A 12,336-nucleotide genomic window follows, 5' to 3' on the forward strand; every position below is an offset into this window, starting at 1 on the left:
CCTTGCCAACATTACAACAATGTGTTAACATCTAAAGTCGAGGGGTGAGGGAGACCCCCCCATTTCTTTACAAACACCAGTATTACCTCTCACTCACGTCTGGTGGAACGTGGGGCCGCATAAGAACTTTGCAGGAAGCTCTGATGTGGCCTGTCGCGATGCCACCCAGACCTGGCCATCTCCCACCACCTCTTTCAGTCTCCCCCAAGTACTGCAGTTAAGAGGCTGGAGACGGTAATTCCAGCTAAAGGAAGAGCAGCAGGAATAATGGCCAGTGCATGACTGCAGGATAAGTTAAAAAAAAAAACCCAAAACAGAGATATCCATCAATATTTCTAAATGGAAAGGCCATTCGATTACAACAGAGGCCATCCCAGTCCTTTTCTCTCACAGTGCCCCCCCACCTAGCTAGCCCTCTGCTCTGTCGTTCAGATCCACCCTCTGGCTTTGTCCATCTGTCCCAGTTTCCTCCCCCCAGAGGGTGTAGCCTTTTTGCTGCTCTGCAGAAAGGCAGTCGATGCACGCGCCAAAGGCAGCCTGGGGAAAACAGTGAGGCGAGCAACAAAGAAGCCCGCCTGGAATCCTGACCTTTCGAAAGATGTTTCTGGACACCTAGGAAAAGAAGCCACTGCCTTCACTCGCCTAGGTCCACTCGACAGAGGAACATCCAAGGCCATTCTTTTTTTTGACTTTACCCTGGGGGACAGGTCATTCTTCTACCTGATAGGATATCTTTCCACTGGCTTTGCTTGAAGAAGTAGGTTTCAGTGCTAACACTGTACTTATAGCTAAAGACAAGGCTGGTTTCTTAAAAAAAAAAAAAAAAAAAAAATCTAAGCAACCTATCATTGCATGGACATGAGTGCAGTAAAAAGGCAGGCTAAAGAAGAAAGATTGATTAAGCTACATCAATTTTAGGCTTCTGTAGAATTTGTATTGTAAGCCTGAAAATATATCCTGATGTGCATTTAAACCCATGCAGTGCCTTTCATTTAAAAATGCAGAATCCCTTATATGTATACATGTAACTGATTTACTCTGCTATATGCATATACCTAAAACAAACACAACTTTCTAAGTCAACTATATGCCAATGAAAATTTATTTAGGAGTTCCCGTCATGGCACAGTGGTTAACGAATCCGACTAGGAACCATGAGGTTGCGGGTTCGATCCCTGCCCTTGCTCAGTGGGTTAAGGATCCGGCGTTGCCGTGAGCTGTGGTGTAGGTTGCAGACGCGGCTCGGATCCCGCGTTGCTGTGGCTCTGGCGTAGGCCAGTGGCTACAGCTCATATTCGACCCCTAGCCTGGGAACCTCCATATGCCATGGGAGCAGCCCAAAGAAATAGCAAAAAGACAGAAAAAAAAAAAAAAAAGAAAAAAGAAAATTTATTTAAAAATAAAAAAATAGAAATAGAGAATCCTTTATCTTGAAAAGCAATTTTTAAATCTGCTTTTTCAGCGAATAATAAAAATTATTTTCTAATTTTACTTACACTGTAAAAACATGTTTCATAATTTTTTAATCATATTAACAATTTTATTTAATTTTCATGCAAATACATGGCATTGGCAAGGCAAGTACAAACTGATGTAGAAAGACATTAAATGAAAATCAAGGCATACGGTTAGTGATGGAGAGTTTCTACGCCACTTTCATCACTAGTTACCTGATCTGAAATGAGTCCCTTGCCTTCCCTGGGGATGCTGTCTATTCACTGATTCTTTAATTCAATAGATGGCGATGGATGGATGACTGTAAAGCCTTCACCGTAAGTGGAGAAAGAACACAACAAAGTCACGTGCATGATATATCTAAAGAAAAGGAGAACCTAAACTTCTTTTAAATGCACTGGACTGTCAATCACCAGTGAGGAATGGAAAAAGGCCAAAGACCTGAGCCAGAGGTTTGGAGTGTCTGTGAGTGTTTGCCTAGATGTATTCTAATTGAGCTCTGTTACTACTTCTCCCAGGCAAATGCAATTGATTTTGGAATTATCCGCTGCTTTGAATGGCCCACCCCAGTTTCCCTCCATCCCTGTGGATAATTAAAGCCTGATGTAAAATTGAGAATTTGAAGAACATGAGATCTCAAACTATTGGAGCCTTCTAATGAGGCTCTGCTGTAAATTATTATACCTCTGCACCCAGAAAAATGAAACCAAGGTTCCTGAAACCTACAGCTTTATACCAAGACATAATCCAATACCCTGTGGTCTTCTGGATTGGTGACACTCCATTTCTTCTCTCGATAACATGTTCTTAAGAGTTGTAATCTACGGGTGCTTGGCTAAGAGTCAAGTTCACTTTATGGATAAGATTTCAGTTCTTCTTTCTGAAATTCCATGTGAGCACCTGATTAACACTGATCTTTTAAAGAGTCGCTTTTTGTAGCAAGAGTGAATGTATTATTATACATATTCATCACTTTGGCTTCCTAGTGATACTGTTTAAAGACTGGAGATACAATGTTTTCATCCAAAGGTCACAAAGCATATAACTGCTGGCATTTTAACTCATTTGGAAAAATAAATGTTATCATTGGATTACTAGAGAGTGCCCTTCACTTTTTTCTTCTCATTGTGGTCATTTTGGAGAGTCTGTTGGTAAAAGTCAAGCAGTCTTAAGGGTTTGTTTGTTCTATAAATTTTATTGGAGTATAGGTGACTTAACACTGTTGTGTTCGTTTCAGGTGTACAGCAAAGTGAATCAACCATATATATACATATATATCCATTCTTTTTCAGATTCTTTCCCCACATAGGCTATCAGAGCACTGAATAGGTTCCCCAGAGGTATATGGTAGGTCCTTGTTATCGATACCAATTTTTGCATATGTGTATGTATGGATATGCCAATTCCAGCCTCTCAATCCATACCCTCCCCTTTGGTAACCATGAGCTTGTTTTTAATATCTAAATCATTTCATAAACTTCACTGAGCTGCCAGAGGACACCCAATTCTCCACCTACAGTGGCCACAACCTGGGTGAGTCATTAAAGAATACAGGAAATGGAGAAGTTGAAATTTCCATAGCATACTCTGAAAAAACTGAATCTAAAGACATCCTCTGCTCTCATCAAGGAAGAAAAAGTGAGCCTTTGTTGTCACATATACCACTGACAGTTTCACTGCGGAATTAATTAAATCATTTGGACGACAAAGCCCATTTTCTATTTTGTTAAAAATAATAACCATTATTTTAAATAATTCCAAGAGTCTCATTCGTTCCAGACAGGGTAGACAGGCTAGTCACAGCAGCAATGACTCCTGCTCAGAAGCCTAAGGAAGAGAAATGGTTTATGAGAACAATAACCTGATTTTATTTCACTAGGGAACATGGCTTTCAAGTCTCTCATTACTTCTCATGGTAGATGTAACGTATTTATCAAATGTTACGAAGCGTTTACTTCCTCAGCTCTAGTCATCAGTGGCAAATAAGATTACCATGTGAGAGAGTAGAAAACAGAAGTGGCTTTTTCCTAACCTCATTAAAACCACACAACCAATGTGGTTGCTTAAATGAACAAAACACATCTGAAAACCAAAATAATCTTAGATAGTGGATTACACTTATGAGCAGCCATGAGATGTGGGTGTGCACCCACTCACGCCTCTAAAAAACAGGGATAGGGTCGAGATCATCTCCTAGACTCTCTACCAAAAAACCCACATGTATTCAAGGTAACTGATGGTGGAGTTTTGATCGCCAGAGGCTAAATGTGGTAAAAGCTGTAATGCATTACTGCTCAGATGGTTAACAACGAGATGAGAACAGCCCATTAGCTAGCAAGAGGTACGAGCTTCTCGAGGGCAAAAGCCACGGCTAACAGAGTTGGATTCACCTCTACACAAGTGTCAGCTTCTTTCAAAGTTCTTATTATTCAGCCTGAGCCAAATATTCCTGTGGGTAACTTTCAGAGTGGCTAAAAAACTGTGCCCTTTTGGAGAAAACTTATCGTTCCAAAGTTCAGAGGGCTGTCTAGAAAATGATTACTAAAGCAATTGACCTGACCCCCAAATCTACAGAAAGTTGATCTTGGAGAGGAAAAATACAAATTTTCATTTTTGATAACTTGGGGACATCAAGGGATCAGTGTATTCCCACACATGACATTATCTGTCCAAAGACTTCAGAATGTGCTCACAGACGTAAAGAATTGGGGAGGGAGGTGAACATCTACATCCATGTTGTATGTTTCCAAAATTCACCACGCCGTACCCTCAAAATGGGTGAATTCGACTGTATGAAATACATTAATAAATAGCGTTTAAAAATTAAATAAATACTTGTCTTTATCCATTGTCTTTCAGTAAAGAAAAGGACACAGTCCCAGGAAAAACTACTGCAGAAGAACATGGTGAAGTTAACATGTTGAGAAGAGGGTAATCAGGAATCCAGGTCCTAAGATGTCAAGCCCAGCCCAAGCAAACTACCTTCCAGCACTATGAATATTATCCAGTAGCATTATGTTTTACAGGAAAAAAAACATTCATGGGGGTGGGGAGAACCCAGGAGGAACAGCCATTTCTGGGTACATTACATTATATGATAGAGAAAGAGCCCAGCCCTATGACAGACTTCCATGGACAGTCTGCATTAGCAAACCTTGGAGAAGTGGGGAGCAGAGGGTGGGAGGGGGACAGGATGGAGGGGAGAGAGCAGTGCCAAGAGGAGAGAGAACAGATGAGGAATTGAGCAGCCAAAAGTACCAGGTGGAAAGAGGTGAAGGGAAAAGCAGAGGAAGAGCTGAATGGTGTCAAGGGAACAGAACAAAAGAAACTATGGGCTACGACGATGCATATCGAGGTAAACAAAAAGTGAGCAGAGTTGGAAACCCACTCGAATGCATAAAGAAAGAAGATACAGAAACTACCTCGAAGGAAGGAGAGAAATGAAGTGAAGAAGGGTGGAGCAGTCCGGCTCTGGATGCCACTGCCACATAGGAGTCTGCCGCTGAATTATTCTGGAGTAAAATTAAAAATATGTTAAGGAAATACCAGAGAAATCACTTGAAGAATTTCTTTCCAGATGTTCTCCCCAGATTATTTTCTCCCCCTTCTTCTATGGAATGTAACCTTCCTGAGGCCTTTCACAAATCTTTGGCTCTTTAAACTTAAATAACTCAATGTGAGACAAGATTTCTCTTCCAAGGACATTTTACGGTATCCATTATTTTATTTATACTTCATTTCAAAATGCTTATGAAGTGATTTCCCACTGTGAAGCAGAAGGACAAGAAGAAAACAAATTATAAAGACAGACCTGTATTCTGGTTCCAGAATTGTCAGCAATTGTTTGATTTGGACCAGTCCCTTAACTTTACTGCGTGCATGTGTGTGTACATGTGTGCATGTGTGTGCATATGTGTCTGTGTGTGTTCACAGAGAGCAATCTCCTTGCGGTTCCATTTATTACTCTCTTTCTTCCTTACCCCTTCCTTTATTCCTTTTTTCCCTCAATCTTTTCCTCCTGGCTTTTTCTTCCTCCCTCTCTCCTTCTCCATTTATGCTCCCTTCCAACAAATATTGGGAACAGATGCTGTGCTGACCACTGAGCCAGCTTCTGGGCACACAAACCCATGAGGGGTTCAATTCTGCTCAGGGTTTGGATGGGCTTGCAGACAGTGAATTCATCTGTCACTTTCAGTGGTTGAACATTAAGGAGAAACAACTATTGACCGTCCCGTCCTCCCAGATTCATCTTTTGAAGTATAAAAACAAGATTTCCCTTTGGAATTAAGCCTCTCTGGATACAGCATTTTTCTAGTTCTATGCAATTATTTATCTCCCCATTTCCTAAATGTCATGTCTTCACTATTCAGTTTGGAATTTAAAGACTCAGCCTGACAAGACAGCCCGAGGCTCCTTCAGAGCAGAGGCTGCAGACAGTGATCTTGTGAATGTAAGGATAATCATTTGTGGCAACAACAAAAGTTCCAACAACCCCAAACAGAAATACTTTCAGAAAAATGTGCCTCCTAAGCACTGAATTTGATGTGCAAGGACTCATTCAAAGGCGGGCTGAAAACACACTAACTGGTACGGGCACACCAGCATACCTTTCCACGCTTTCAGATTCCTACAATTATCAGAAAGAAGGCAGTATAACAGAATCTTTTTTAAAAAAGATAATATGCCTTTGTATGTCTTAATCCCTCCTCTTCTTAACTTCTTTTATGCTATTCAATGAATCCCTTGAGCATCTACTGAAATTTCTCTTTTCATACTATGACTAATTGATTTCTGCAAACATTTCAGAACCAGGCATTTCAACTCAAAATCCCACAGGGATGCCTGGTAGCCTACACACCCAAAAAAAAAAAACCCTGGAAGACATGGTAGGCTCAAGATAGAGCAGGAGTTCCTGCCGTGCCATAGCAGATTAAGGATCTGGCAGTGTCTCAATGGCTCATGTGGCTGCTAAGGTGCAGGTTCCATCTCTGACCCAATGCAGTGGGTCAAGGATCGGGCACTGCCACAGCTGTTGCACTGTGGTTGCAGCTGTGGCTCAGATTCAATCCCCAGCTGAAGAATTTCCATGTGCTCCAGGTGCAACCAAAAAGAAAAGAAAGAAGAGAAAGAGCAAGGCTCACAGCCACCTTCACACAAGTCAAGGCTCAAAAATCCAATGGCTGATTATCTAAAGTCAGACTATGAAAAGATCTCCAATCGACTTGACAAGCACCTTCCACCCCTTCCTTTGGGAGAAATCACATTCCTGCTTGCCTCATTATTTTTCTAGCTTCTCCTCAGGCTTTCCAGTGATGGCTCAATAGGAGATGCTTGAACAAGAACCCTGGTGCAAATATAAAAAGTGCAGCATTGCAAAATATCATGCATGCTGGATTCACCTTGCAGAAGAGAAAGCAACACAAAGAGTCCCAGCATCTCTCAGCAGTTCTAAATGATAATTTCTCAAAGAACCATAGCTGATTCTTGTAAGTTCCTAGGGATGGAGCTGAGGACAACGTTTGCAGGCACTTAACAGTATTTGATGGCAAAACAAATGCAAACAGTGTTGGTTATTTTGAGAGTCATGCTCTTAAGTGATTTAAACTCCTAACAGATGCTCTACGTAGGAGTCAGTCCCCTTAGAAGAGACATTTAGTTTGCTCTTTGGAAATATTAATGGGGGTTGGGGAGACTCTCATTATGGTCCTGCCAATGCTTTAAAATCAAATGTCCTCATCTGTATGTGTTTATGGCTACATGTACAAAGACCAGTTGCAGGGAGCAGAGCCTCACAGTCAACAGCCCATCTGGAGAACTTGAACATCATGACAAGTCACTGTCCTTCGGGCAAGTTCTTCCTTATAGTTGAGGTTTGTATTTGGAGATGCTAAGGCTCTAGTCTATGCTCAGAAGGCAAATAAAAACAGATCCTTTGCCAGTTATACTGAAGGAAAGAACCAGAGAAGAGTAGAGACAGAGGAATCATTGCAAAAGCCAAGATAAAAATCTTGGAGTTCCTATTGTGGCTCAGTGGAAATGAATCTGACTAGTATACATGAGGATGCAGGTTCAATCCCTGGCCTTGCTCAGTGGGTTAAGGATCCAATGTTGCCGTGAGCTGTGGTGTAGGTCACAGATGCGGCTTGGATCCCGCATTGCTGTGGCTGTGGTGTAGGCTGGCAGCTGCAGCACTGATTTGACCCCTAGCCTGGCAATCTCCACATGCCACAGGTGAGGCCCTAAAGAGACAAAAACAAAACAAAACAAACCTGCCTGCTGAAAGATGAATATTTTAAAAGTCTCAAACCAGCAGGCAATGGTACATCCAGCTGGAATCCCTTCTTCTCTTAAGAAAAGCTTACTAGTGGTCATGTCATCAACTATTCATTTTTTTTTTTTCAAGTCTTGAATTCTTTAAAGAGTTTAGTTAGAAATATCTTACAACAACAGACAGAAGAGCAGACCAGGATTTTCAGGAAGAAAACTTGTGGCTGAGTCTGTCATCTGAGGATTATGAGAAGTCAGTCTCCCTGTCAGGTGTGTGATCAGCAGAGGGAAGGCTGATGCTTTGGGCTGGTTTCCTGCCTTAGAGGCTCAGGGACCCTGAGGCCAGTTTCTCTCTGTGAACATGCATCCTGTATTCTCCGTGGTTGGGGCAGATCCTCAGCGGCCAATCCCTTTTTCCTCATTACCTCCCTCTTCAGAAAGCCTGGGGGTGATGGGGCCCCAGCCAGAGGAAGGAGATGATGCTCAGAGACACTCCCCCAGGGATTCATTCATGACCAAAACATCGCAGCAAAACAGCGCTCCCTGGGTGGAGCTCCTTTGGGATTCCAGCAAAAGTCCCTTTGCTTTGGTTGCCTTTATTTTTGCCCTTTTCCCCCCTTACATGTGTCCTAGTCTATCTTACACATCGTGTCATTGGGAAAGTTGAGTGAATTGAAAATATCTGTCCTTTGCTCTCACTCACGTAATTGTCAATATGTTTAAAATCCTTCCCCTTGACAGATATTTCTGAAATCGACTGTCCTGTCCCTATCAAGATGCACATCACTCAAGGGCTTTTAGAGAAAGGGAACAAACCTGTATTAAATGGCAAATAGATGCCACACACGAGGCAAAACCTTTACATTTCTGTCTCCCTCTAGGAAGCAGGGGTGGATGTCACTGTCACCACAGTAGAGGTAAGTATACAAACTCAGGTAAGTCTCATAAGTGGTGAAAGGCAGAGGCTAGAATCAAACCAGAGTCTATGTGATTCTCAAGTTCCAGCAGTGTCCTTTCCAATGCATGCTGTGACTCTCGAAAAGCCTGAGAAATTGAGGTTTTCTGAGGACAGGGTGGCAGTCACCTCTGAAAGGTTTTTGGCTTCTTTTAAACTGATTTTTTTTCCTATTATATTGGGTTTACAGTGTGAAAGTTTGGGAATCATTCTTCAGGTTAGGGCTGGGGGTGTGATCAAGGTTACTTGTCCTAAAGGAAGCACTATGCTAAATCAGGCTGCAGTAATGTGAGCCATTAGTGGCTAAAGCCCCCTGGTTCTCTAAGAAAGGCCCAGGAGCATGTTCGGGAAGGGAAAGTTACTCCCAAGAGGGCTTTACAGCCTCCACAAATGCACTCTTCCTCTACCCCACCCATGGAGCCATCTGAAGCAGTGACAGGAAATCGGTGTCATCACTATTGTCAACTCAAATTGAGAGATGCTATCAAGAGTGATGGATTGAAAAGATTCTGGGCTATGACAGGACTACAGAATCAATTAGCCAAGCCTCACTGCCCTTCTTCCATGGGTGCTCCTGGCATGAGTCTGGCCTAACGATTTCAACTTCATATGACTTCAAGCGCCCTGCTATCAACCCAACAACTTCTCCCCAACCACAAAAGGATGTTGGTCACTGGTAATTTACATACTGTCATAGCTGGGGGCTGGGGGAGGAGATGCAAGATCTATAGTGTATCCCGCTACGTTTATTTCACTGGGATTGATGTAATCCGTGGAAACGGAGCTGCTGTAGTCTTGTCAGGTTACTTATATCGATTATAAAACCACTCAACCTAACAAAAAGCACCCAATATAAAATAATCTAATTGACCCAAACCTTCCTATTAACACATACCTTGCATACAAATATGGATTTAGGGTACGAGTCAAAGTCATCGTATTTTCATCTCTAGGTGAGTGTCCAGGACAGTGCATGAGCTGCTGTGTAGATGGAGAAACACTACCATTGGATGAGAAAGGTCTGAAGATTTCAGCCAGAGACTTTTACTGAAGCAAATTAGGAGAGGAGGGCAGGGAAGTGTGGAACCTCAGAGTTCTTATTCTTTAAAGTGGGGGACTCGCTTGCAGGAACTGGTTTCCTGAGGGGTCCTGTATGTAGCACACCCATGGCCACTGGGCCAATGAACAAATCCTGATCCATGGGTCCCAGATAGGCCGAGTGTATACACTGCAAGCAGTCTGCTACTCCCCCCATCTGGCCACAGGCTCTCTAGATATGCAAATTGAGCACCCCTAATACATGGGTGCTGCCTGGACACAGAGGTGTCACTGTCATGAGGTAGCACTCAAGTGTCGCAGTTGACAAAGCCACCTCCAGAATTGCCACTGGAGTCATAACTCATATGGGCACCAACTCTACAGGTAAAGTATGCCAGGCACAAAGGGAATCACCAATTACGGAGATGTTCAAAAAAAGGTGAGTTTACAAGTAGGTCAGTGATGCACGTTTCTTTTTCATAAGCTTGGTGATGAAGCAGTTAGTGAAGGAGGACTCAACGGAGTAACGCATTACAAAAAAATCTCCAGGACAGCATGGAGACACCAGTGAGAACATGTGGATTACCTCAAACTAGAAAGGATATTTTGGGGCCAATTAGATCTTTCCAGTAGTAATTTTTATGTAAATCAGTGGACTGAGGAACGAAGGCTGGCAACCATACACTGTATAAAAGAGCGAAGGATAAACATCATTTGACATTAGGCCCAGACAAATAAAGTGAAAACAGCTAACTAAACAGAGATGGAAGTCAAAGGAAATTGAAGATAAACTCCTAACCCTCATTAGTTCATATTAATTTTGGATGAACTGTGGTAAGTGACTCCATGTGAAAGAATAGACGTAAAAAAAAAAAAAATGTTTTAATACCAAACTGCTCTAGAAAATGTAAAGAAGCCCCAATCTGCAGTTCTTTAATTTTATTTCTGTAACATTTGCATGGCTGAATGTATATAAATTTAAACACTGGAAAAAAAAACTGTCTTTTATCAGATCTAATGTCTTGATTTGGGTTTTAAATATTTGGTCACTACAGAAATAAAGTATAGGACCTACTGCCAAAGAACTGGAAATAGTGAACTTGTTTCTCCCCTTAATCATAGCACACGATGGGGAAAAGCATGGCCCTAACTGTTATTCGAGCTAATTATCCTGGAATGAGGTCTCAGCTCACATTCTGGAGGAGTCCTTCAGATAATTCAGTGTATATTATATCTGAGAAGACTGTCTTCCAATACGAGCAATTATTAGCTAAAGAAGAACAAAGAGCCAGTGATCTTCAGAGACAGTTGCTGTCAAACAGCATAAATCAGGGACCACGATTGATTAACTAATTTGAGTAGTAAAGACAGATCTGGTTGCTATGGCAATAAAGGAAGGGTTGTGGAAGACCCCATCAACTGAGAGATTCCCTATTCTTATGGGATTTCAAAGAAATCAAAAACCACAAAGAGAAAATGCCCGCTAGGTTACTGACTACAGCCATAAAATGACACTTTCAAATCACTTCCTTTCTGAAGCATTTAGAGGGCTTTCCCAATACTAACTTTTAGGGTAACCCGAGACAACTAGTGGTACCCCAGTCTCTCACTGACAACAGACACATTCAGTGAGGGGATTCCTGGACAGTGCATGGGTGAGAAATCAAAAATTCTAGGGTCTTTCTGTCTCTGTGACCCCTAAAGAGCTCACTCTCCTTATTTAAGAACTACTTTCCCAACATATTCAAGGTCTTCAAGGGGCCAAGAGTCAATCATTGCAACTTTAGGTTAAAGAAAATCAGGGGCCCACTGTTTTCAGATCATATTCCCCATCTTGCAGCTCTTCTCCCCAACATCCAGTTCCAGAAGGAATGGTCAGAAGCCAAGTACTCATGTCTGTAAGGATGCTCTAGAAAAGACAACCTGGAAAGTCAAGTCAAAATCCTTGTCTGAAGATATGTGAAAGGTTCGCCTGTGGCCAAAAAAGTAAAGGTCAAACCTACACTACCCGGTGTCAAAGAGGCAGAATTTCTGGGCGGCCTCAAAGAGGAGAGGCAGCCCTTTATAAGGATGCTGGTTTGAATCAGCATGAAGAGGAAAGAAACAACCTGCTTTCACTGAAAAATGGTCCAGCAGAGGCAGGTGTGAGTTTGGAAGACAGCTCAGAAAAGTGCCATGCTCTCTGATGGCTTCTACTCAAGTTCATGACTGTGATCACACTTTGGTGCTGCTGGGCAGAAAGTACATGCCCTTCCCCAGAGCCCTCCATGCTCTTCGAAAAAGCATTGCCCTCTTAAATGCCAAGCTTTCAAACAAAGGGGGCTCTCTTTAGTAGAAAAAGGCCATCTCCCTCCATTCCTAAGCTCTGCCCCTTTCACCAGGGAATGAGGCTTGTTTAGGGAGTCTGACTATGTTCAGATAAAATATCTGTATCCATGCTTGTGCATTTGAGTGATTGATTTTTTCCTAAGGTTCTCTAAATATTGCCAACATAATTCTAGACACTCCCAGATGGAGAAAAATGCAATTCCAAAGACAGACGAAGAGGGGGAAAGAGGAAGATCTGATTCAGACTCACCTCTGCCTGCTATCAGCGTAAATTCAAGTTGGTAAATGCTGAT

At 42.2% G+C, this 12,336-nt stretch overlaps 1 protein-coding gene across 1 annotated transcript in view; it reads right to left on the bottom strand.

Annotated features, from left to right (window-relative positions):
* The window catches only part of LHFPL6 (LHFPL tetraspan subfamily member 6), a 227,060-nt gene that overhangs the window by 96,691 nt on the left and 118,033 nt on the right, over window positions 1–12,336 (bottom strand). The gene's annotated exons all lie outside the window — the stretch shown is intronic.

Source organism: Sus scrofa, chromosome 11 (genome assembly GCF_054392235.1).
Source record: "Sus scrofa isolate SSC_HxYL_T2T_F1_AM1 chromosome 11, Sscrofa_HxYL_maternal_Yorkshire_Landrace_v2.0, whole genome shotgun sequence".
NCBI lineage: Eukaryota > Metazoa > Chordata > Mammalia > Artiodactyla > Suidae > Sus > Sus scrofa.